Source organism: Canis aureus, chromosome 8 (assembly GCF_053574225.1).
Source record: "Canis aureus isolate CA01 chromosome 8, VMU_Caureus_v.1.0, whole genome shotgun sequence".
Taxonomy (NCBI): domain Eukaryota; kingdom Metazoa; phylum Chordata; class Mammalia; order Carnivora; family Canidae; genus Canis; species Canis aureus.
Window position 1 is genome coordinate 35,537,662 of NC_135618.1, and position 21,568 is coordinate 35,559,229.

At 46.0% G+C, this 21,568-nt stretch overlaps 1 long non-coding RNA gene across 2 annotated transcripts in view; it reads left to right on the forward strand.

The window, feature by feature from the left end:
- LOC144318650 (uncharacterized) overlaps positions 1 to 19,708 on the forward strand; it is a 39,576-nt gene extending 19,868 nt beyond the window's left edge. Inside the window, exons 3-4 of one of the 2 annotated variants that reach the window (XR_013384708.1) lie at positions 12,089 to 12,161; positions 19,227 to 19,708. This is a non-coding gene — a long non-coding RNA (uncharacterized LOC144318650). Of the gene's footprint in view, positions 1 to 12,088; positions 12,162 to 12,269; positions 12,608 to 19,226 lie in introns of those variants that run through there. The other variant, XR_013384707.1, reaches the window with a different exon arrangement.
- The last annotated feature ends 1,860 nt before the right edge of the window (positions 19,709 to 21,568 follow it).

A 21,568-nucleotide genomic window follows, 5' to 3' on the forward strand; every position in this document is an offset into this window, starting at 1 on the left:
ATGATGCTGGCCAGGTTACTGAACTTCTCTGTGCTCCTCTTTCCTTCCTGTGAAACGGGGGTAGCAACTGTGTGTATCCCATAGGGCTGATGTGAGAATGAAATGAGTTAACACAAAAGGGCACATAGCAACAGTGCCTGGCTTATTATGACAAGTGTTCAATAACTGTAGAGCTGGTCTTCTTTTTTCCCTTCTTTAAAAAGATTTTATTTGAGAGAGAGAGAGAGAGAGAGAGAGAGAGAGCACAGAGGGAGAGGGAGCAGACTCTCCACTGAGCAGGGAGTCCCACGCGGGGCTCGATCCCAGGACCCTGAGATCATGAGATCATGACCTGAGCCAAAGGCAAATGTTTAACCACCTGAGCCACCTAAGGGCCCCTGCTGGTGAGCTGGTCTTGAGTACTTTGACCGCATCAGAGCTAAGGATGGGAGCAAGACAGGACCGGGGTGGAAATTGACTTCTGGCGCATGCTGCACCTTTGCCAGCCCTGCCTTAGTAGTAGACACTTGATACCTTGTTTAATTCTTACAGTCACTCTATGAGGTACATTGTGTTACCCTAGTTTACAGCACAGTTAGGCTTAGAAATGTTAGAACAGGAAGGGAAAAAAAAAGCAAAGAAATTACTGTGTGAAGTAGGGCAAAACAACAAACGATTTCGGGTTCTGTCAACAACTTTTCTCACCCAAGATCAAAGTGAAAATTAGTAGGAGGTGATGCTTGCTTACCCATCTAAGGTTGTGAAAATGCTGGCAGAGCTGGTTTCCAAAACACATCCCTGTTCTAGTTGTATATCTGGCCCACATAGCTTCTCCATGTAGCTGTTAAGCGTCTGAAGAACTCTGTTGAGAAGGGAATTGCAATGTTCCCAGTTTATGGCTGGGAAAGTGAGCCATCTCTGGGGGCCCGTGAGCAAAAGAGAAGTGCCTGCAGCTGAGGCATGAGCACTGACCATGGACCACAGACAGTCCTCCCTGCTCCCCACCCTCACAGATGTAATGCTATCATCAGTTCGGATCTCTGCACAGACCCTGGTGGTTCTTCAAGGGAGAACACTCCCATGCTCTCCATGTCACAATCCAGAAAACTCCACAGATGGGCCTCTACACACAGGTCATCCTGCTAGCACATCTGGGTTGGAAGGTGACGATCAAGTCACCTTTTCACAGTTGTCTCCCCTCCTGGTGGCAGCTCTGGGGGGCCTTTCCCACCAGTGGTCCTCAGGTCAGCTTGTCAGAGAGGCTCTCATAATCTTGGGTCTGAGAAAGTAGTATTGAAGTATTGGGTATTGATCCCTTTCCTCTCAGTGCACATTCATTAAATTGAATTCCGTTGACTCTGATTCCAATCCCACGAATTTCTCATGAGTCACATAAAATCTGAACCTGCCTATGGCAATTCGAATAACTTTTCCTCCCTCCTTACAGATGACTTTGAATCATCTGTAGAAATTGCTCAACTGGGGAGTTATAAATGGAAATCCAAACTTTCTTAGTTTAAGTCTATGTTTCATCCAGAGATGGTTTCATTGTTTTGTTACCTCCATCCCCCTCTAGGTCCCACTCAACGTCTAGCACTTTGAGACTGGGAAAGATTTTTCTTTTCATTGTTATACCTCCATTGTCCCACATAGGACTGGCACATAGTAGAAGTTAAACAAATATTGGCTTGATGGATGGAGGTGTAGATGGATGGCTGGAAGGACAGATGATGGATGGATGAATGGCAAGATAGGCCTACCATCGATCTGCGGCCAGGTAGATGGACAAGAACACAGGATTGACAGTGCTGCATTGTGATGCAGTCATTAGCTACTTTCTCATGAGCTACTTTCTCACGAGGATGTTGGTGGACTAAATGTTTGCTTAGCTAACCTGGCAGAAAAATCTTGGCTATTGATTGGTTTTGAAAAACAGACATGTGAGATCTTAACTTACACATTAACTAATTGCTTTTCCTTGTTACCACTTGGTTGGCTTTGTTTTTCAGTAATGATATGCATTTCAAATACATATGATTAACATCCTTTGAAGGACCTCAGGCCAGGAAGCCATAGGAACTGTCCAGACTAGAGTCTATGCCACAGATCTGGTACCTTTCTGGCCCCAGCATGCCCCAATACCCCCTAGGAGGGGCCCCTGTGTTTCTGCACCGACTCCAAATTCCCAGACCTAAGAATATAATTTCTGCCCCTCTGGGGACACCCTCCTCCTCATGAGAGTTAGAGAGCTTGCAAGAGTGAGCAGGCTGGACAGACAGTCTACTGGGAGGGCTATGGGAAAATCCTCCTACTGCCTGTTAATAGTGGACTTGGGCAGCAAACCTGTTAGAGGAAGTGCGCTCTGTTCCTGCTGTTGTCTTGCTAACCTACTCAACTAGACCTGGCAATCAAACCTTTGTGTGCTCTCCTCTCCCCGCTGAGTCGGATGTCCTTAAAGCAGGAGGACCCTGCCAGCGGCCCCATGGCTGTTCCTGCTCTAACCCCCTTCCCTTTCTCTGGCTTCTCATCACCCAGGCTTATCTTCTGCCTGGATCCTGCCTAGTTCTGCCAAGGCCCCATGTATGATTAGTTAGTTCTAACTGACAGAATATTCTGGCTAGTAGCAAGCTGAAATCTTCCTAATAGGAATTCCACCTCTTGGTCCTATTTCCACCCCCTGGGGCAATATTGAATACTCCATCTTCTGCGTGAGGGTCCTTCAGGCTTTTGAAGACAAGTAATGTGCCCCCTTAACACTTCTCCACTCGAGGCTGACAGCTCCAGTTTTGGCAACAGTTGCTCGGGGTTCTTGCTTTTCCAGACCCTCACCATTCTAGACATTTTCTAGTTTGTTAACTTTACTCTGGAAAAATCTTTCAGAAGACTGACAAACTATCCCAGATTGAAGGAGACTAAGAAGACATGACAAGTAACTGCCATGTGAGAGCCTGGACTGGGTTCTGGACCAGAAAAGGGAGAAGAGTGAGCCAATTGACTCAATTTGAATAGCATCTGTAAATTAGCTAAGGATATCAATGTTAACAACCTGGTTTTGATCATTGTACTATGGTTGTGTACGATGTTAACATTTGGGGAAGCTGGGTGGAGGGTGTATAGGAATGCTTTTGCAACTTTTTTGAAAGTCTAATATTCTTTCTAAATAAAAGTTAGAAAGTAGTCTTTCAGATGTTGTGTTGGATTTGCAAAGTATCAGTTGATCTAGTTGACTGGAGAGTGCTGGTGAGGTCTGGGCTGGTCAGACAGTGCCTCTGCTCGTGTCTTGTTGCTCATCTGCTAGTCTACCCTGTGGTCAGCACAGTGCCATGCCTGCAGCTCCTGCCTGGTCGGCTCCAGGGTCTCTGACTGCTCAGTCTAGAAGGGCTTCATTGGGAAGGAACAGTTGGGAATCTCAAGGCTGCTCATTTTGTATTTCCTGTATTCTGGGCATTTTCCTTGGGAACCCTTCCCTCACCAGTACATGTACCTCGTCATTCTTATGTCTCAAAGTTAACCATGAATTGTCTGGTTTCCCCAGTAAACACTTTGATAACTTATATGAAAATTATTTTAACCATTGGTAAGGAACTTGATTACAGAGTTAATTGTTATTAGTGAATCTGTATCAATGTGGTCTAAAATTGTATTGCCTTTTTGAGTAACCAAGGCATATCGCTGTCTCCTTTTAAGCTGGGATCAACTGTAAATGTCTAGAAATTTTCCCATATGAGTTGTTCTCAATACAGATCTCCTGCAGTTCACTTTTGCACGATAACTTTTTGAACCCTAACTTTACATCTTTTCCCCATAAAATTTCATTCTAGATATCTTGACTGATTTGGATGTGGGATCTGCCATCTCTCATCTTATCCCTACCAACTCTATATTACTTATATATTTAATAAGAACACATTCCAAGTCTTATCCAAGTCACTATAAAGGACCGAGAGGCGTGCCATCTTCAGTGGGTCGACATCAGTCGGTCCAAAAGAGTGCTCAGCTAGCTAATAAACTCTCATACTTGTGGCTATCATCTAACCCACATTTCTCTGGTTTATCCACAAAAATATTCTAAGACGTTGTCATTTTAGCATTTTCTTGATTTATCAGAACAGATAAGACAACAGCTTAATAATCTGGAACTGGCATAACTTGTTTTACCAGACTGGAATTCAAATAAGATTCAAATCATTTCTTACTTTCCAGATTCATATCTCGAATCCCTACATGCCCAAATCAATTTGTTTCTAGGACAGCCACAATAATGTACCACAAGCTTGATGGCTTAAAGCAATAAAAGTGGATTCTCTCACAGCTGAAAGACCAGAAGAAAAAAAAAAAAGAAAAAAAAAAAAGGCCAGAAGCCTGAAATCAAGGTGTTGGCAGGGTTGGTTCCTCCTGGGGGCTCTGAGGGAAGATCTGTTCCATGCTTCTCTTCCAGTCTCTGGTGTTTCTTAGCAATCCTTGGTGTTCCCTGGCTTGTCGTGTTTCACTATGATTTCTGCCTCCATGGTCACGTGGCCTTCTTCCCTGGGTGTCTCTGTGGGTCCTTCTCTCATCTTTAAGAATACCAGTTGTATTAGATTTAGGGCCTACCCTAATCCAGAATGATCTCATCTTCATTATATCTACACTGACCTTGTTTCCAAATAAGTTCATGTTATGAGGTTTCAGATAAACCTGAATTTGGGGGGCAGGGGGTGGGGGGGAGAAATACTGTTCAGCCCAGGACACCAACTCAATGAAAACCGCTATCCCCTGCTGCCCGTGTGCGCTGTGCAGCGAGCGCAGAGCTGGGGGACCAGGCTCCCCGCCGCCCCCGGAGCTGCGAACCGCAGGCCGCACCTGCCGCACCCCACCCAGGCCGCGCTCCAGCCCTGCTCTCTGGCGCCCCGAGCTTCCTCGCATCGTGCTCACACAGGACCGAGCCACGCGGGGCTCTTCCTCCGGGTCCTCGGCTGCGGAGGGTGCATCAGCCTCAGCCACACACTATGCTGGCAAATAATCAAGGGACATTTGACATCTCCCCTTGGGCGCCGTTAGGTGCCCTCTGGGAGGTGGGGGGCTCTTGGCTGGTTCAGCCCGAGAACATCCAACAGTATTTAGCCTCAAGGCCGAGAGATGGGTCCTGACCCTTCTCGGCCCGGGCTCCTTGTATCTGTGCAAATCTGTCCAGTTGCTTCCAGCAACCAGCGAGGCAGGCCAAAACTACGGAGAACGGCGTTTGTCAAGCTGTAGGCCAGCGGGAACGTTCAGTTACATCGTGTTGTCGGGGTGACGGCACCCCGCTGCCTACAGCTGTATGACTGAAGGAACCATTCACTCGTGACATCGTTGTAGGAACAAGGGCGTCCTCCGAGGTGATCTGCTGCCTCCGCCTTGCTGGCTGCTGTCCTTGAAACGGTAGCTTATCAAGGTAGGAAGATGGGAAATTCCGCTCTCTACTATCCCATCACACTTGTGGTTCACGTTTGTGCCATGAATCATTGTCACGTCTGGAAGTCAGAGGTACTTAAACTTAACCCAAATGCACATTCTTTCCCTTTTTGAAAACTAAGAAACATCTTGTGTTTCCCTGGCTATTGGCTTCTTTCCCAAATTTCTCAGAATTCATGGACAGTGGCTCTGTAATCTTATCTCCAAGTTCTGATGAGATTCCTCTGAAGCTGAAGCTTGTGTAATTTCGCCAGATGCTCCCACACCTCTTCTCTGATCTTAGGCTTGATATTCTTCTTCTGGAATCTGCCTTTACACTCCTAGTTTGAGAATTACTACTCTTTTTATTTTTTTTTTAAGATTTTATTTATTTATTCATGAGAGACACACAGGCAGAGGGAGAAGCAGGCTCCTCGCAGGGGAGCCCGATGTGGGACTCGATCCCAGGACCCCGGGATCACAACCTGAGCCAAAGGCAGACGCTCAACCACTGAGCCACCCAGATGCCCCAAGAATTACTATTCTTGAGAAAAACATTATGTGTTAAAAAAATTATGCCCCTTCCACTAAGTGTGGGGCCTGGTTCTTCCTTGTTATTTTTCTTGCTCCAAATCATTTTCTAAATCAGGCTTTCTGTGGTCTTAGGCATTTGTTGAAGGCTCAGCTCATTTTACACATTAGTATTCTTGACACCAGCCTCACAGGTTTGTGCTTTTTGGCATTTGTTTTTGGCCGTCTGCCTCCTCCCACTGTTAGACATGCTCTTTGAAATTCTGGACTCACCCTGTATTAGCAGTGGTTTCTTTAAATGACCCCTCGTCCTCCACTCTACTTTCTTTCTCAGCGAGGTTATTAGTTTACTCCTCACTCCGCAAATGCTCCTGTCACCCCCTCACATGTCAGGCAGGGTACTAGGCACTACTGATTTACCAGAGAACAAAGCCAGATGTGGTCCCTGCTCTTACAGATTCAGGGAAACAGACGGTATTCAAATATTCAAGCAAATAGTGTAAAATTGCAACTCTGATAACTGTGAAGAAGAGGTACAAAGCACTCTAAGAATTTATGAGTTTTGTTTTTTTTTTAAATCTAGTCTAAGATGCAAAAAGGGATCACTGAATTAGTATCTAAAAGATGAAGAGGAAATGTTTACTGAGGTCAAAAAGAAAGAAGAAAACAATTCAATTAAAAAATGAGCAAAAGAGGAATGCCTTGTTGGTTCAGTTGGTTGAGCAACCGACTCTTGATTTCAGCTCAGGTCCTGGTCTCAGGGTTGTTAAGATTGAGCCCCACATTGGGCTCCATGCTCAGCACAGAGTCTGTCCCTCTCCTTCTGCTCCTCCCCATGCTCTCTCTCTCATAAATAAACAAACAAACAAACAAACAAACAAGCAAACAAATAAATAAAACCTCTTTAAAAAATGAGCAAAAGGCATCTGGGTGGCTCAGCAGTTTGGCATCTGGGTGGCTCAGCAGTTTGGCACCTGCCTTTGGCCCAGGGTGCGATCCTGGAGTCCCAGGATCCAGTCCTGCGTCGGGCTCCCTGCGTGGAGCCTGTTTCTTCCTCTGCTTGTGTCTCTGCCTCTCTCTCTCTCTCTATGTCTATCATGAATAAATAAATAATTTTTTTAAAAAATGAGCAAAAGATCTGAATAGATACCTCATCAAAGAAAATATACAGATGGTGAATGGCATATAAAAAGATGCTCAACATCACAGTCATTAGGAAATCGCAAATGAAAACAATTTGATACCACTATACACCCATTAGAATGGCCAAAATCCAAAGCACTGACAATGTCAAATGCTGAAGAGGGTACAGAGCAGCAGGAGCTCTCCTTGCTAGTTGGAACGCAAATGGCACCACTATTTGAGAAGATAATTTGGCAGTTTCTTATAAAACTAAACATACTCTTACCATAGGATCCAACAGTTACACTCCTTATAATTTGCCCAAATGAGTTGGAGACTTTGTCCACACACACACACACACACACACACACACAAATGTTTATAGCAGCTTTATTCATAATTGCTAAAACTTGGAAGCGACCAAGATGTCCTGCAGTAGGTGAGTAGATACATAAACTGTGATATGTCCAGACAATGGAATACTATTCAGCACAAAAACTATGGAAGAAGAAGAAAAAAATCAGTGGTTGCTAAGGGTCTGGCAGAAGGAGAGTTGAATAGGTAGGACACAGAGAATTTTTAAGGCAGTTAAACTATTCTGTATGATACCATAAGGGTGGATATTTATAATTATACATTTATGCAAATCCGTAGAATGTACAACACCAAGACTGAGCCTTAATGTAAGCAATAGACTTTGGTTGATGGTAATGTGTCAATATTGATTCATGAAGTGTAGTGTAAAAAGTGTACAATCCATTGTACATTTGGTGTGGAATTTTGGTGTAGGAATTTGGTGTGGGATTTTGATGGTAGAGGAGGCTGCTTGTGTGTGTGTATGTGTGTGTGTGTGGTAGGGAAAGACAGGATATATGATAAATCTCTGTACTCTCAATTTTACTGTAAACCTAAAACTGCTCTGAAAAATAAAGTTTATTATTTTTTTAAAGGCAAGAGGAGGAGTGTTCCAGGAAGAAACTAGCACATTCAAAGGTCCTGTGGCACAGGGAGACTTGAGGATCACGTGGGCCCAAAGAAAGGCCCACAACAGTGAATGGAAAAAATGAGACAGGGCAGGTGGACCTGGTAGAGCTGGAAAGACAGGTGATGGCCCAACTCTGCAGAGCCCAGTAGGCTGTTAAAGCTGTTTTTCTTTATCCTGAAAGCTCCAGGAAGCCATTGAGTGGTTTTAGGGTGTGGAAGTGGGATAGGGATGGCAAGAATACGATCAGATTTGTATTTCAAAACAATCACTCTGGCTGCAGTGTAGAGGGTAAAGAACACGTTGAAACTGTGGAAGGTGCAGAGCTGGCAGGAAGAGGCCAGTTGGGGAGCTGAAGCTACAGCTCCACTGCAAAATAAAGGTAGCCTGAGCAAGAGCGGGTGGGTGATGTGGGGATGAGAAGAAAGGCCAAGGCAAATTTGGGATGTCATATGGAAAGTACTTGGAAGGGGATGAAACATACGAAGGAGGGGGAGGAGAGACTGGCCAAGCATGCTTCCTTGATTAATCTGTGATAGTATAATGAGAATTTTATTTCTGGAGATTTACGTCCTTGTTTAACCACATTCTCCTTTGAACTTTCTGACTCATGCAAATTTCCCAACTGGTCAAAATCTGCTTTCCTTAAGTGAAGTGAACATGGCGAAATATGTCCTACTGGCCCAAGTCCCTTTTGTACCATAAAGGGCTCCCTGATATCACTTCTACATTGTAAACCAATATTGATACATGTAGAATTAGGTCCAGCAACAGAGCTCATCATGTCTCTTCTACTTTCAGAGAGTTGAGTTCATAAAGCAAATTAAATATTCTTGAGGGGACCCCTGGGTGGCTCAGTGGTTGAGTGTCTGCTGTCAGCTCAGGTCGTGATCCCAGGGTCCCAGGATTGAGTCCCCCCATTGTACTCCCTGTATGGAGCCTGCTTCTCCCTCTGCCTGTGTCTCTGCCTCTCTCTCTCAGTCTATGTCTCTCATGAATAAATAAATAAATCTTTAAAAAACAATAACAACAACATTCTTGGGCCGTCCACGGAGGGAGGGCATGGTCACCTACCTATACAATAGTTACCACGTACCAGGAGTTGTTCTGAGTGTGTCATTAGCTCACTGAGTTTCCCCAAAGCTCAGTGGAGTAGATATAATTATCATCATTTTACAGTTGGGGAAACAGAGACACAAAGAGTTTAAATAATTTGCTTGTCTACACACAGCCAGGATTGGAACTCTGGCTCTGGAGCCCTTGCTCTAAGCCATTACTTGAATTGCCTCTCAAATAAAGTCTTTCTGCAGCATCTTTCAAACTAATCCTAGAGAGAGAAATCCTTTTGCCTCTTAGGTCTCAGAAGTGGAGGATGGAAGCCTGCAGGTGCCTGTTCTATGGGGAAAAGAACAAAGCTGACCTGCAGGGTAATCTGAAACGCGAGATGGGAAGGGATAGAGAGATAAAAAGAGACAGAGCAATAGGCAGAGATTGGCCAGAAGAAAGAAAGAGATCTAAAATGTCTGCAGGAAACTACTGTGGCCAAAGTATGCAAAACAGCCAACACCAGCATCTCTCAAGGACGGTTGGCTCTTTTCCTGATAGTCAGAAGGTGAATGTCAATTTTCAGGGAGGCATGAGGAAAACAAAAGATGGACATCTGTTTCCTGAGACACAGGGCTAAAAGCCAGGTAGCTGGGGAGATGGACTTGCCTTGAAGAGTTTGGCAAAGACAAAGACAGGCATGAGCCTTGTTTGACACTATGGTTCTTAACCAAGAGTACGTAGCTGGCCTTTGGGGGAGTACTTTAAAATTCTTGCATCAAGGGCACCTGGGTGGCTCAGTGGTTGAGTATCTGCCTTTGGCTCAGGGGCGTGATCCCAGGGTCCTGGGATCGAGTTCCGCATCGGGCTTCCCGCAGGGAGCCTGCTTCTCCCTCTGCCTGTGTCTCTGCCTCTCTGTGTGTGTCTCTCATGAATGAATAAATAAATAAAATCTTAAAAAAAAAACAAATTCTTGTATCATCCCTACAGAAACTCTTAGAATGGGGTTGGTTCCAGGCATTTGTATTTTTTAAAAGCTTCCCAAGTGATTCCCATCTTTTGTTTTCTTCATGCCTAGGTTAAGACCTATTGGTCTAAAGACATATAGCTGATGCTCATGAGAAGTCTCCAGGTGAAATTTTTACTAAGTGTTTAAGAGATAAAAGGGAAATTCTTTTTTTTTTTAATTTTTATTTATTTATGATAGTCACAGAGAGAGAGAGAGAGGCAGAGACATAGGCAGAGGGAGAAGCAGGCTCCATGCACCAGGAGCCCGATGTGGGATTCGTTCCCGGGCCTCCAGGATCGCGCCCTGGGCCAAAGTCACGCACCAAACCGCTGCGCCACCCAGGGATCTAAAAGGGAAATTCTTTTTTTTTTTTTTAAGGGAAATTCTTGAACATGGATGTCAAGCAGGGCGACGAGGTGGGGTGGGGCGGGGGCTATAATTAATTTGACCTGAAGAAGTTTGGGCTATTGTCCTTGAATTTATCCATCTGGATTCCAGGTGGGTCACCTGTGTTTCATGAGGCAGAAATGGCCTGACACCATCTTAACACAGTCTAGAGAATGAGACCAGCAAAAGTGGGTGTCCCCATAAGAAAGGCTCAGGTCCCACATTCCTCAAACACTTGCCTTCACCATGAGTGGGATTTGATCACCACAAACCCAAGCGTTGAACTACCACTCCTGAACTAAGGGTAAAACTGGAATGATTATGGATGCTTTGAAGAATAAATAGTTAAAAGGGCATTTTGTCAGTTACTATTCTATCCACCTTTCCTGTTCGAATGTAGAATTCTTTTTAAGAATAAACATGCTTCCCTCCTCTTAAGACTCTTAGGAAGAAAATGAAAGAAAAGGGCTTTGGAAGGGTATTGGCAATCACACAATAGATACAATAAAACTATATAAAAAGGAGAGCAAAAAAAAAAAAAGAAAGAAAGAAATATGGGATTCAGGTTCTGGGTATGCTTTGGGGTGCTTTCATTTTGAATGCTAGGTGTGGGGGTACTTTTTCCATTATCAAAATAACCAGCAAACAGACCAAATAAATAAATAGAAGTGGCCATGCATGAAGGATGATGATCAACTTGATTCTCTGCATGTAAGGAGCAATTTAGAAAGAAATCAAAGCTAGATACATAGGGAAAATTCACCTGCACGTAATCCCACCACCCACAGGGTAACGATTATCATTAACTTTCTCTTTTCTAGGTTTTTAAAATACATACATACATATATATATATATATATCTTAAATCATATTATATCTATGATCTTCTCTTTTTTATTCTCATTTTAATGTGTATACTAGAAGGCAAAACAAAGTTCCAAACACTGAAAGCAAAAAATGCACAAAAAGGCTCTGACAGGCATTATACAATGATCCAGATTTTGTAAAACTTGGTGTTGAACATGGGGATTGCATGATCATTTTTCTAGAAATTGAGTCTCCTGGTTTTTGTTTTTAAGTAATAGACTTTGTTTTTTTTAAGGAGCCTATTTTATTTGTTTATTTTTAAAGATTTTATTTTTAAGTAATCTCTACACCCAACATGGGGCTCAAATTCACAACTGCAAGATCAAGAGTCGCATACTCCACCAAGTGAGCCAGCCAGGCGCCCCACTTTATTTATTTATTTATTTTTGAGCAGATTTAGGTTCACAGCAAAATTGAGCAGAAAGTACAAACGTCCTCCTCTTTTTACTTAACATCAGGGCACACAAATATTTTCATTTCATTAAAAGCTTCTCAGAAACAAACTTTTTACTGTCAACAAAATGTTTCCTTATATGGATGTCATATGGTTTACTTAGCCTTACCGCCACTGGACATTAGGGTTGTTTCCAGTTTTTTGGTGGTATAAGTAGAGTGGTAATGAACATTTTTGTGTATAAATTCCACCCACACACATATTTAGCATTATTTCTTTGGGACAGATTATTAGAATCATTGAAAGAACCAATATGAACGTTTTAAGGCATATTTTATCAAACTACCAACTTTCTTTTCAGAAATTTTGTGCAAATGTACACCTTTACCAGAAGAATTTGAGAGGATCTACTCACTACACTCTTAGCATCTGTGGTACGTAGAAAAATACACTGTCCCACCCCTCGTGCCAAGATGTCCCCTTTAATCTCTGGAACCTGAGTAGGTCACCTTATATAACAAAGGAGCATTGTTGCTTCCCAGATGATCTTGAGATGGGGCGATTACCCTGGATTACCCAGATGGGTCCAATATAATCACAAGTGTCCTTAGAAGTGAAAGAAGGAGGCAGAAGAGAACCAGAAAGACAGCTGAGTGAGAATGACTCAGCCCTAGGTTGCTGATTTTGAAGAAGGAAGAGGCCATGAGCCAAGGAATGTGGGAGAGGTCTGGAAGCTGCAAGAGGCAAGGAAAGTATTCTCCCCTAGACCCTCCAGAAGGAACACGACCCTGGTGACACCATGATCTTAGCCAAGAAGATATGTTGGACTTCTGACTATAGAAATATAAGTGAATACATTGGGTTATTCTAAGTCACTAAGTTTTTTTTTTTTTTAATTTTTTTTATTTATTTATGATAGTCACAGAGAGAGGGAGAGAAAGAGAGACAGGCAGAGGGAGAAGCAGGCTCCATGCACCGGGAGCCCGATGTGGGATTCGATCCCAGGTCTCCAGGATCGCGCCCTGGGCCAAAGGCAGGCGCCAAACCGCTGCGCCACCCAGGGATCCCAGTCACTAAGTTTTTTAGTGATTTGTTAGCCCAGCAATAAAACTGTATTGGGTATCTTCATTTCATTTCATTCCGGTGGGATTTAATGCCATTTTAATTTGCATTTGCTTGATTTTCTGGGCAGAGCACATCTATTGTTCTGTATACCCAGAAAAGACTCTTCTGGGAAATGCATCTTCTCCTCCCTTATAAACAGGTAGTCCAAAATCAAGTCGGATCCCCAACCAGTTTAAGCCATTCAGAGCCTTTCTTTGTAATTAAACATTTTAGGATTAGAGAATACAAACCCTATCCTTCGGTATTGGTGCGGAAAGAGGTGAGTCACAGCAGCTGCCAGGGGCATGTTTCTGCCATCAGCACAAAGCCTGTCGGAGAGAATGACACTGACACACAGAGAAAAGCAAGGCAGAGGGGCAGGGAGAAGTCTCTGCAGGATTGGTCAGCTGCATGCCTGATCTTCTGGCTGGGTGACGCTTCCAATAAATGTCTCTTTTGCAGAAATTAGCTTGAGTTGTGTTCCTGTCACTTACCACTACAAGAAATACAGAAACTGGAACCTGAACTGGGGTGTGGAATTTTCTTTTTAAGATTTTATTTATTTATTCATGAGAGACACACAGAGAGAGGCAGAGACACAGGCGGAGGGAGAAGCAGGCTCCATGCAGGGAGCCCGACGTGGGACTCGATCCCAGGACCATCACGCCCTGAGCCAGAGGCAGAAGCTTAACCACTGAGCCACCCAGATGCCCCACATTCCTGTTTTTATGTTATCAAGCCAGTCAGTTAGATTATTTTCCAGTGGCTCGTAGGACTCAGATCATGTGTCATTCAGACTTACACTTTGGGAGACTCAGTACTAGAATACGAGGATGAGGGATTCCTGGGTGGCTCGGCAGTTTGGCACCTGCCTTTGGCCTGGGGCGTGGTCCTGGGGTCCCGGGATCGAGTCCCACATCAGGCTCCCGGCATGGAGCCTGCTTCTCCCTCTGCCTGTGTCCCTGCCTCTCTCTCCCTCTCTCTGTGTCTATCATAAATAAATAAATAAAACTTAAAAAAAAAAAAAAGAATACGAGGATGAGAGAATACGTCGATGATTTCTCATAGCCGTTGGGAGGGTGCTGTGAGAGACATGTAGTGTAGGCCCAGAAGAAGCAAGTGTTTCAGGGTTGCAGTGCTATAAAGCCCAAGTCTGCCAAACTCAGGTGTGTGATTGTTCAACCACTAAGGTAATTATTTTTCAAGTCTTCTTTCTTTTTTTTCAAATTTTCATGATGATAAGAACCACCTGGGATGATTGTTAAAAATACAGATTCCCAAGCACTTCCCAGACACAGAAAAGACACAGAAAGACAGTAGATGTGGGATGTGATTTAGAATCAGTTTTTTTCCACCAAATTCCCCAGAAATTTCTATCATTTCACAACTCCATGATGAGGTATTTCTCAGGTAACTGGACAGCAGGAAGTGATTTGTGAGGCAGGATAGCTATGAGGCGGAGAATCCTCTCCACTGCTCTGCTTATGAAGGGTCTTGCAGATATGGGCAAGGGAGATACTATCAATAGGCAAAACATGAAGAGTCAGCCTGGTGACCAAGGAACTCACTCTTTGCCAACACACAGTGATATTCACCAACCACAGCTCTGACCTCACCATCCCTGTCCAGCTGGTTGTGGTTTAAATGCTGGACCAGTGACCACTGTGTGTCACCTCCTTTTCACCCATCTAAATGGTAGCATTTATAACAGTAACCCTACTTCCCACCAGCATTGTACATGACATGTGTTGGAAGTGGTTGTGACTATAGGAATCACATACCCAAAGAGGACAGGAGCATGAGGAGCCATGAGAAGACTTGAGCAAGAGGAACAAACACACTCAGGAACCCTGGACTTGTACTTGCTACCAAACGGTCCTCAGAGTTAATGCTTTGAGCACTGCTTCTATCCACACCCAAACTCACTTATTTTCTCCAAACATGTGGAAACAACATCTCACGTGTATTAAGCGCTCACTATGTTCTAGGCATCGTTTAAGAGCTTTATGTGCACCGGCTCACTCAATCCTCTCAACTGGGGAAATGAGGGCTCAGAGAGGTGAAGAAACCCTTGCGTGAGGTCACACAGCCCCTGAATCACAGAGCCAAGACAGGCATGCAGGCCACCTCCAGAACCTGAGCTCTTACCCAGGACTCCACACTGCCTCTCCAGGGAAAGAGAGACATACAAAACAGGAAAATAGAAAGATTCAGACACATTTCAAAAGAAGATAAACATCTCCATGGATAGCACAAAAGAAACAGGGAAAACTAAAGTGAAGAAAGATTGCCAACAAAAGCATTTGACAGGAGATGAACTCCCTCTGGATGAAAACAGTAGAGCAAGGTGGAAATGATTATAAAGTGGGCGTGTTTAGAATCCTCAAAAGATGAAGGAAGAAGCAAAAGAGAGTTAGCGGATATAGAAGAGGAACTATTAGAAACAACGGACATGAAAAAAAAAATCCCATACTTGAAATAAAAATAACAGATGGGGGAAGCTCTAGACCAAGCGGAGTTGAACAAACAATTAGTGCTTTGGAAGATGGAGCTGAGGAATTCACCCAGAACTCAGCACGAGAGAGAGGGAAAAAAAAAGAAAAATGGAAAATATGAAAAGGCAATTACTAGACATGGAAGAGTTTGAGAAGCTCAAACCAAGAAAAGGTTCCAAAAAAGGAGTAAATGGTGGAAAAGACTGAAGAGATAATAGGGAGGAATTCACCAGAATCCTCAGACAGAAAGTGCCCTCTGAACACTGAGTAGAATAAATAACAAATCCTCATCTATCCATGTTTAGATCTGCAGAACATCGAGAATACACAAGAAAAACTTAAAAACTATCAGAGGAAAAAAAGATTTTCCATCCCATAGGTTCTGGACGTGGAGTGGGACGAGGAAGTCGGATGACTTTGAGTAATATCCCATTGGGGAAGGTTGCCCATGGTAAGAGAGGACAATTTGTGGGCATAGCTTGTATGGAAAGAAACACAAGAATCTGGTGACTATACATCATTTTGCATCCCCCTTCTTCTGAGGAGAGTTCTTTCCCCCCACTAAACATGTGGTTCATATACATGCTTCATTCTCCTCCAAATCCTGATCCCAGTTTATTAGCCCAAGAAGGATACCCGACCTAAGGTGCCCAGTCACAATAGCTCACTCTAGGCCTTGGTTATTGGACCATGTTGGGTGAATAAGAGCCCTTCCTTGGGGTCTTTGACTTTGGGACAAGTGAGAGCAAGTCCCAGTAGTTCTCTGGAGGCAAAGCTGTGAGAGATGACCTTTGGGGCTCTTGGAAGCCATGCTTCCTGCCACGTAGAATGAGGCCAGTCCAAGAGGGAATAAGGTTAACTTGTAGAGAAAAGCAGAGAGTGACTCCTGTCAATGTGTGAGGATCTGGTGATAGCTCTCTCTCTCTGCTCTTCCAGTCTTTTGTGAATCTTCCCTTAATTCTCCCTCTTTAATCGAACTTGTAAAACTTAACATTTCTATTATTTTCAACCAAATGAATCTTAGTTCATGAAATGATGAGGTTGATACTTTGTTATTCTTTAACTATTTGCATGTTTTCTTTGGGGGAAATGTTTTTGCTTGTTTATCCTCTGGGTCTTGCACATAGTTTTTTGTTTGTTTGTGTGTTTGTTTAACTATGCAGTATTCCCAAACTGAATGTCTATTCTCTGGTTTCCAATTCCCCTCCTTCTTTCCCTGTCTCTGCTAAAGGCTTTCCCATCTTTACACACACCTGAGACAAGAACCTCAATGCCATCCACTCTTCATGATTTACACTCCCACACTCCAGCAATCATGGATCCCCATCAATTCTACCTTTGGATACAGTTCTCAGAGCTGTCCACTCATTCAAACAGCAGCTAAGCCACCTGTGGACAGGGCCGCAAGCAACACTCATTGGCTACTGAGTGTAATTTGGAACAACTTTTCTGGAGATACATTTGGAAATATATTTCAATAATCTTTAAAATATTTATACCCTTTTTAAAAAAAGTATTTATTTATTTGAGAGAGAGAGCGAGCAGCAGAGGGAGAGGGAAAGAGAGAATCTCAAGCAAACTCTGTACAGAGCTCAGAGCTCAACTCGGGGCTCGATCTCATGACTCCGAGATCATGACCTGAGCCTAAATCAAGTCAGATGCTTAACTGACGAGCCACCCTGGCACCCCAATGTGTATACCTTTTGACCTAGCAATTGCACCCCATGGATAAGGGGGAAGTTAAAGACAAGACTTTAAAAAAAAACAGGGACATTTACAATAATGACCAGTTTGAAAATAAGCAGATGGATTGTTGCTTAAGATATAATGCTAAATAAGAAAGGATATGAAACACACATTCATATAAAGTATTTCATTAAAAATACATGTCAAATTCAGTGAGTATGCAAAATTGGATGTAATCAGTAGGCTTCCTTTCTCCCAGGCCTCATTCTCAAACTGGCCACCCGCTGCCCTTCCCTTCTGAGGATGAGGTGGGTGAGGTTAGGAAGTGATAGCCTCAGGGTCCTTTGGGGCTTTTCTCACTTCAGTGGACAGAGTGCTGAGTGTAGTATAATTTTCAACATCTTCATATTGTGTCTTTTGTGATAATATAGACTCCTCCCCCCATAATTGTTTTCCAAAATGCAACTCCACACTTAATACAATTTAATTTCCATCCCCACACGTATCACATTTGGGTAGGATTTTACTGCATTTGTATAGGTACGCTCTAAAGTATTAAATCAAACCCCTAAGTCTTAAACGTTTAGATAACTCTCCATTTTCCGCTATTGTAAGTGAAGCTGCAGGGAACATCTTGGCATCCACAGCTTTGTGCCAGCTGAGTCCTGCAGAATTATATCGACATGGACCCAGAAGGCTCCTGCCTTCTAGAACCTTTCGTCCTTAGTAAAGAAGAGCAGACAGAGAGACAACTCTAATGTGAGCCACAAGGTGATAAGTGCTCCCAATCCAGGCAGGGAACAGGCTGCCCGGAAGAGGGGACATTTGGACCAAGGTTCTCAGAGAGCTGGAGAGAGGGAGCTCATCTTCCTAGTGGGCATAGAAAGTTGACCCTAGTGGGTTAGCCCCGTGGCACCTGAGAGCTGAAAAAACAGGTCTTTGCACCAGAGCGGGAGAACCTGGGCCCAGTGCGCAGGTTTCCCGTTCCTCCTTCTAGCCCCACCAGAGCTCACTCTTCTCTCAGCCCGAGGGCGGGAGCGCAGGGGTCTCTCTAGCAACCCCCCTCCACCACCCCCCAGTCCCCCCCCTGCAGGCGGGAGGGGCTCTTCCCTGGCAGTCCTGAGCCATATGGCAGGCTCACAGGCGCTGAGTCCCCAGCTTCCAGCACCTCCTGCCAAACCCCAACTCCTGGGGTCAAAGGAATGTTGAGCAATCTTTGGAATTTTGAATTCTGTTCAGGCCTCCTGAGCCGGGCAGGCTGCCCGTGGCCTGGAGCCCTGCGTCTTCCTGAGCAGACATCTGGGAGCGCTGGGGGACTTTTCGGTGTTTGTTTTCTCCTCCTGCTGGCGGGGCTGTAGGACACCATTGCGGTGAGGTCATGGGCCCTGCCCCGCTGTCCCGGCCCCCACCCCCCGTTCGCGTGCGCGGGGCGCGGGGCGCGGGGCGCGGGGCGCGCAGGAGGGCTGTGGCCGCTGCGCCGCCAGGTCTCAGCCGCTGCCCGGGCCCTGCCGACGGCGTCGGGCCGCGCTGCCCGGCTTCCCGCGGCCGCAGGAACACGCGCGCCGCCCGGCTCCGGGGGCTGCAGGCCGCTGAGCAGCGTCTCGCAGATGACGGACGAAGGAGCGGAAGGCGGGCGGGGGTGCAGCGCTGCCCCCCAGCCCGGGGGTGGTGGGCCCCCCGGGACCCCCGCGGCCGCCTCCGCCACGGGGAAGGAGGAGCGGATGGCTGCCCCCCGCGGTTACAGACGCCGCTCGGAGCGCCGGGGCCCGGTGACCTCACGAAGGGCGGGCGCTGCCGGGGGCGCCTACCGAGCGAGGGCCCCACCGCGGCCCCGACCCAGCGCCACCCGCCCGCCACCAGTGACCCGGGGAACAGGCACTAGCGAGAGGCAACAAAGGGGAGCTTCTCTGGGACCCGCAACCCGGGACGAGGACTGCACAGGAGCGCGCCCCCTTCCCGGAAGCTCCCGACGGGCCCCTGACGCCTTCCTAGAAGGAAAAGCAACCCCAGCTCGCCCCGCACAGCCCGGCCTGGCTCCGCAGCCCCCAGCCCCGGTCTCAGCGCATCCCAGTCGCTCCAGCCCCGCGCGTCCTCCTCACCTCCTCCAACTCGCCGGCCGTTCCTCCTCGCAAGCCCAGGGCAGCAGCTTTTTCTGCCTACGGTCCTGACCCCCGACCTTTAATAAAATCACCTTTTTTTTTTTTTCCACCAAAGGCGTCTCAAGACTCTTTCTCGGCCGTGGGCTCCGGACCTCACCAACATTCCAAAACAACATCACAACTGGTTCTCAGATCAAACAGCCCTTCAGGGAAGCCTTCCTGACACCCCCACCCGATCGTCCCGGAATCTTTATTACGCACTTTTGTGGTACCCTGTGCCTCCCCTCCAGGCTCTTGCCTCGGTGGTTAATAAGTACTCGTGTACTCACTTAATGGGTGTCTGTGACTCCCCCAGACAGCGTCCCCCAATGGGGGCCAGGGTCCCGCCGCCGATGGCTGCTGTAGCCCAACGCTGAGCAGCCGCTCCACTACACCAAGCAGGACAAGACGCTCCCAGAGCCCTGTCCGCTGGTGGCCCAGCTCCTCACTCTCAGCCTCATCTACAACCCGTTAGTCAGGAGACCAAACGGTCTTTGTTTAGTTGAACATATACTGTACGTTAACTAACTGGAAATTGAATAAAAACATTAAAACCCTCTTTGTCTGTAATCAGATCACAACTTCCCCCCTCCCCAAGGGTGACCTGATGTGGCAAGGGTGACCTTTGCAGATCCCAGCTGTGTCAACAGCCCCTGCTGCCCCCTACTTCAGGTTCTTTGTCATTCTGGCTCTGGGGCAGGACCTGACTCTGCACACCGTCCCATTTCTTTTAGGTTGGCGTAAAGTTTGAAAGTTCCCGATGCCCATCACACCGATATTTTAACAGGATTCAGAGGCCACAGCATTACTCTTCCCATTCTACAGAAGAAACCATCCCCGAAAAGTGGCCTTCTCTAGGTCATGGCTGGGAGGTCTTGGGGTTCAGTTTCTAGCTCCAGGGGCGGGCGGGAGGAGGAGGAAAGCAGGTAAAGTGAGGGAAGCTTGGCACCCAGGAAGCAGGGGATCCAGGCCAGGCACCGGGAGCAAAACTGCAGACGTCTCAGAAGGTACTGGAAACCAGATAGAACCTACATGCTCTGAAGACTGAACCAGAATCCTGCACTTTGTCAACCAGGACGTTTTTATATTTCTAGTGTTTTCTGTGTTTATTTCCCTAATTTTCTCCCATAGCAGGAAGTAGGAAAAACTCAGGAAAGTTCCATTTGGCTCTAGCTGTGCAGAGGGGAGCCAAAGGAATGGCTTCGCATCTGTGCTTGTGCCAGAAGGGTGAAAGGGGCAGCATCCCAGGGCGAGAGAATCAAAGAGGGGAGGGGGCTGGGGAGACAGGGCAGCGACCCCCACCCTGACCCCAGGCACCTGGGAAAGATCAGAAGTTCACTATATATTAAAAAAAACAAACAAACAAACAAACAAACAAAAAACAACCCAGGGCTTTCTGTCATTAAAAGAAATTGGTTGCCTTTACCACCTCCCAGGGTTGCTTTGGGATCCCATCACTCACATGACACGTATTTATTGAGTTCTAGGTGCCTGGGACGCCAAAACGAAGATCTCTGCCCTCGTGTGCCTGTGGGTCACGTCATGGGGTGTGCTAGAAGGCGTGAGGTGCCCGGGGGGTTTCCGGGGGCTCAGTGCTCCAGGGGGGCCTCAGAGGGCGGGGGACCCAGCTGCCTGCCTGGGCACCCTGCGGTGCCCGGCTCGGTGGTGCAGCTCAGCAGGGGGGCGGCGAGGGTGAGCCGGTCAGCAGCGGCCTCGGCCGTGGAGGGCTCGGTCCCTCTGGCTACTGTGCTGAGGCAGGACTGCCGAGGTGGTAAGGAGAGGCGGGATGTTGGCTGCAGGGAGAGACCAAAGAACTTGCTGGTAGTTTTCATGGGGGATGTGCAAGATAAAGGAGTGAGGGCTGACTCCACAGTTTGTGTGTGTTTATCTTTTTTTTTATTGTTTAAAATTTAGATAGTTAATACGTAGTGCATTACTCATTTCAGGAATAGAGTTCAGTAATTCATCACTTACATACAGCACTCAGTGCTCATCACAAGTGCCCTCCTTAATGCCTGTCACCCGGCTACCCCATCCCCCCACCCTCCCTCCAGCAACCCTCACTTTGTTCTACGTCATTAGGAGTCTCTTATGGCTTGTTTCCCCCTCTTCTTTTTTCTTTTTTCCTCTTTCCCATATGTTCATCTCTTTTCTTTCTTAAATTCCACATATCAGTGAGGTCATATGGTATTTGCCTTTCTCTGACTGAGTTCTTTCACTTAGCGTAATACCCTCTAGCTCCATCCATGTTATTGTAAATGGCAAGATTTCATTCTTTTTGATGGCTAAGTAATATTCCACTCCCCTCATCTTCTTTATATTCATCAGCTGACAGACACTTGGGCTCTCTCCATAGTTTGGCTATTGTTGATAATGCTGCTATAAACATCAGGGTGCATTGCACGTACCCCTTTAAAT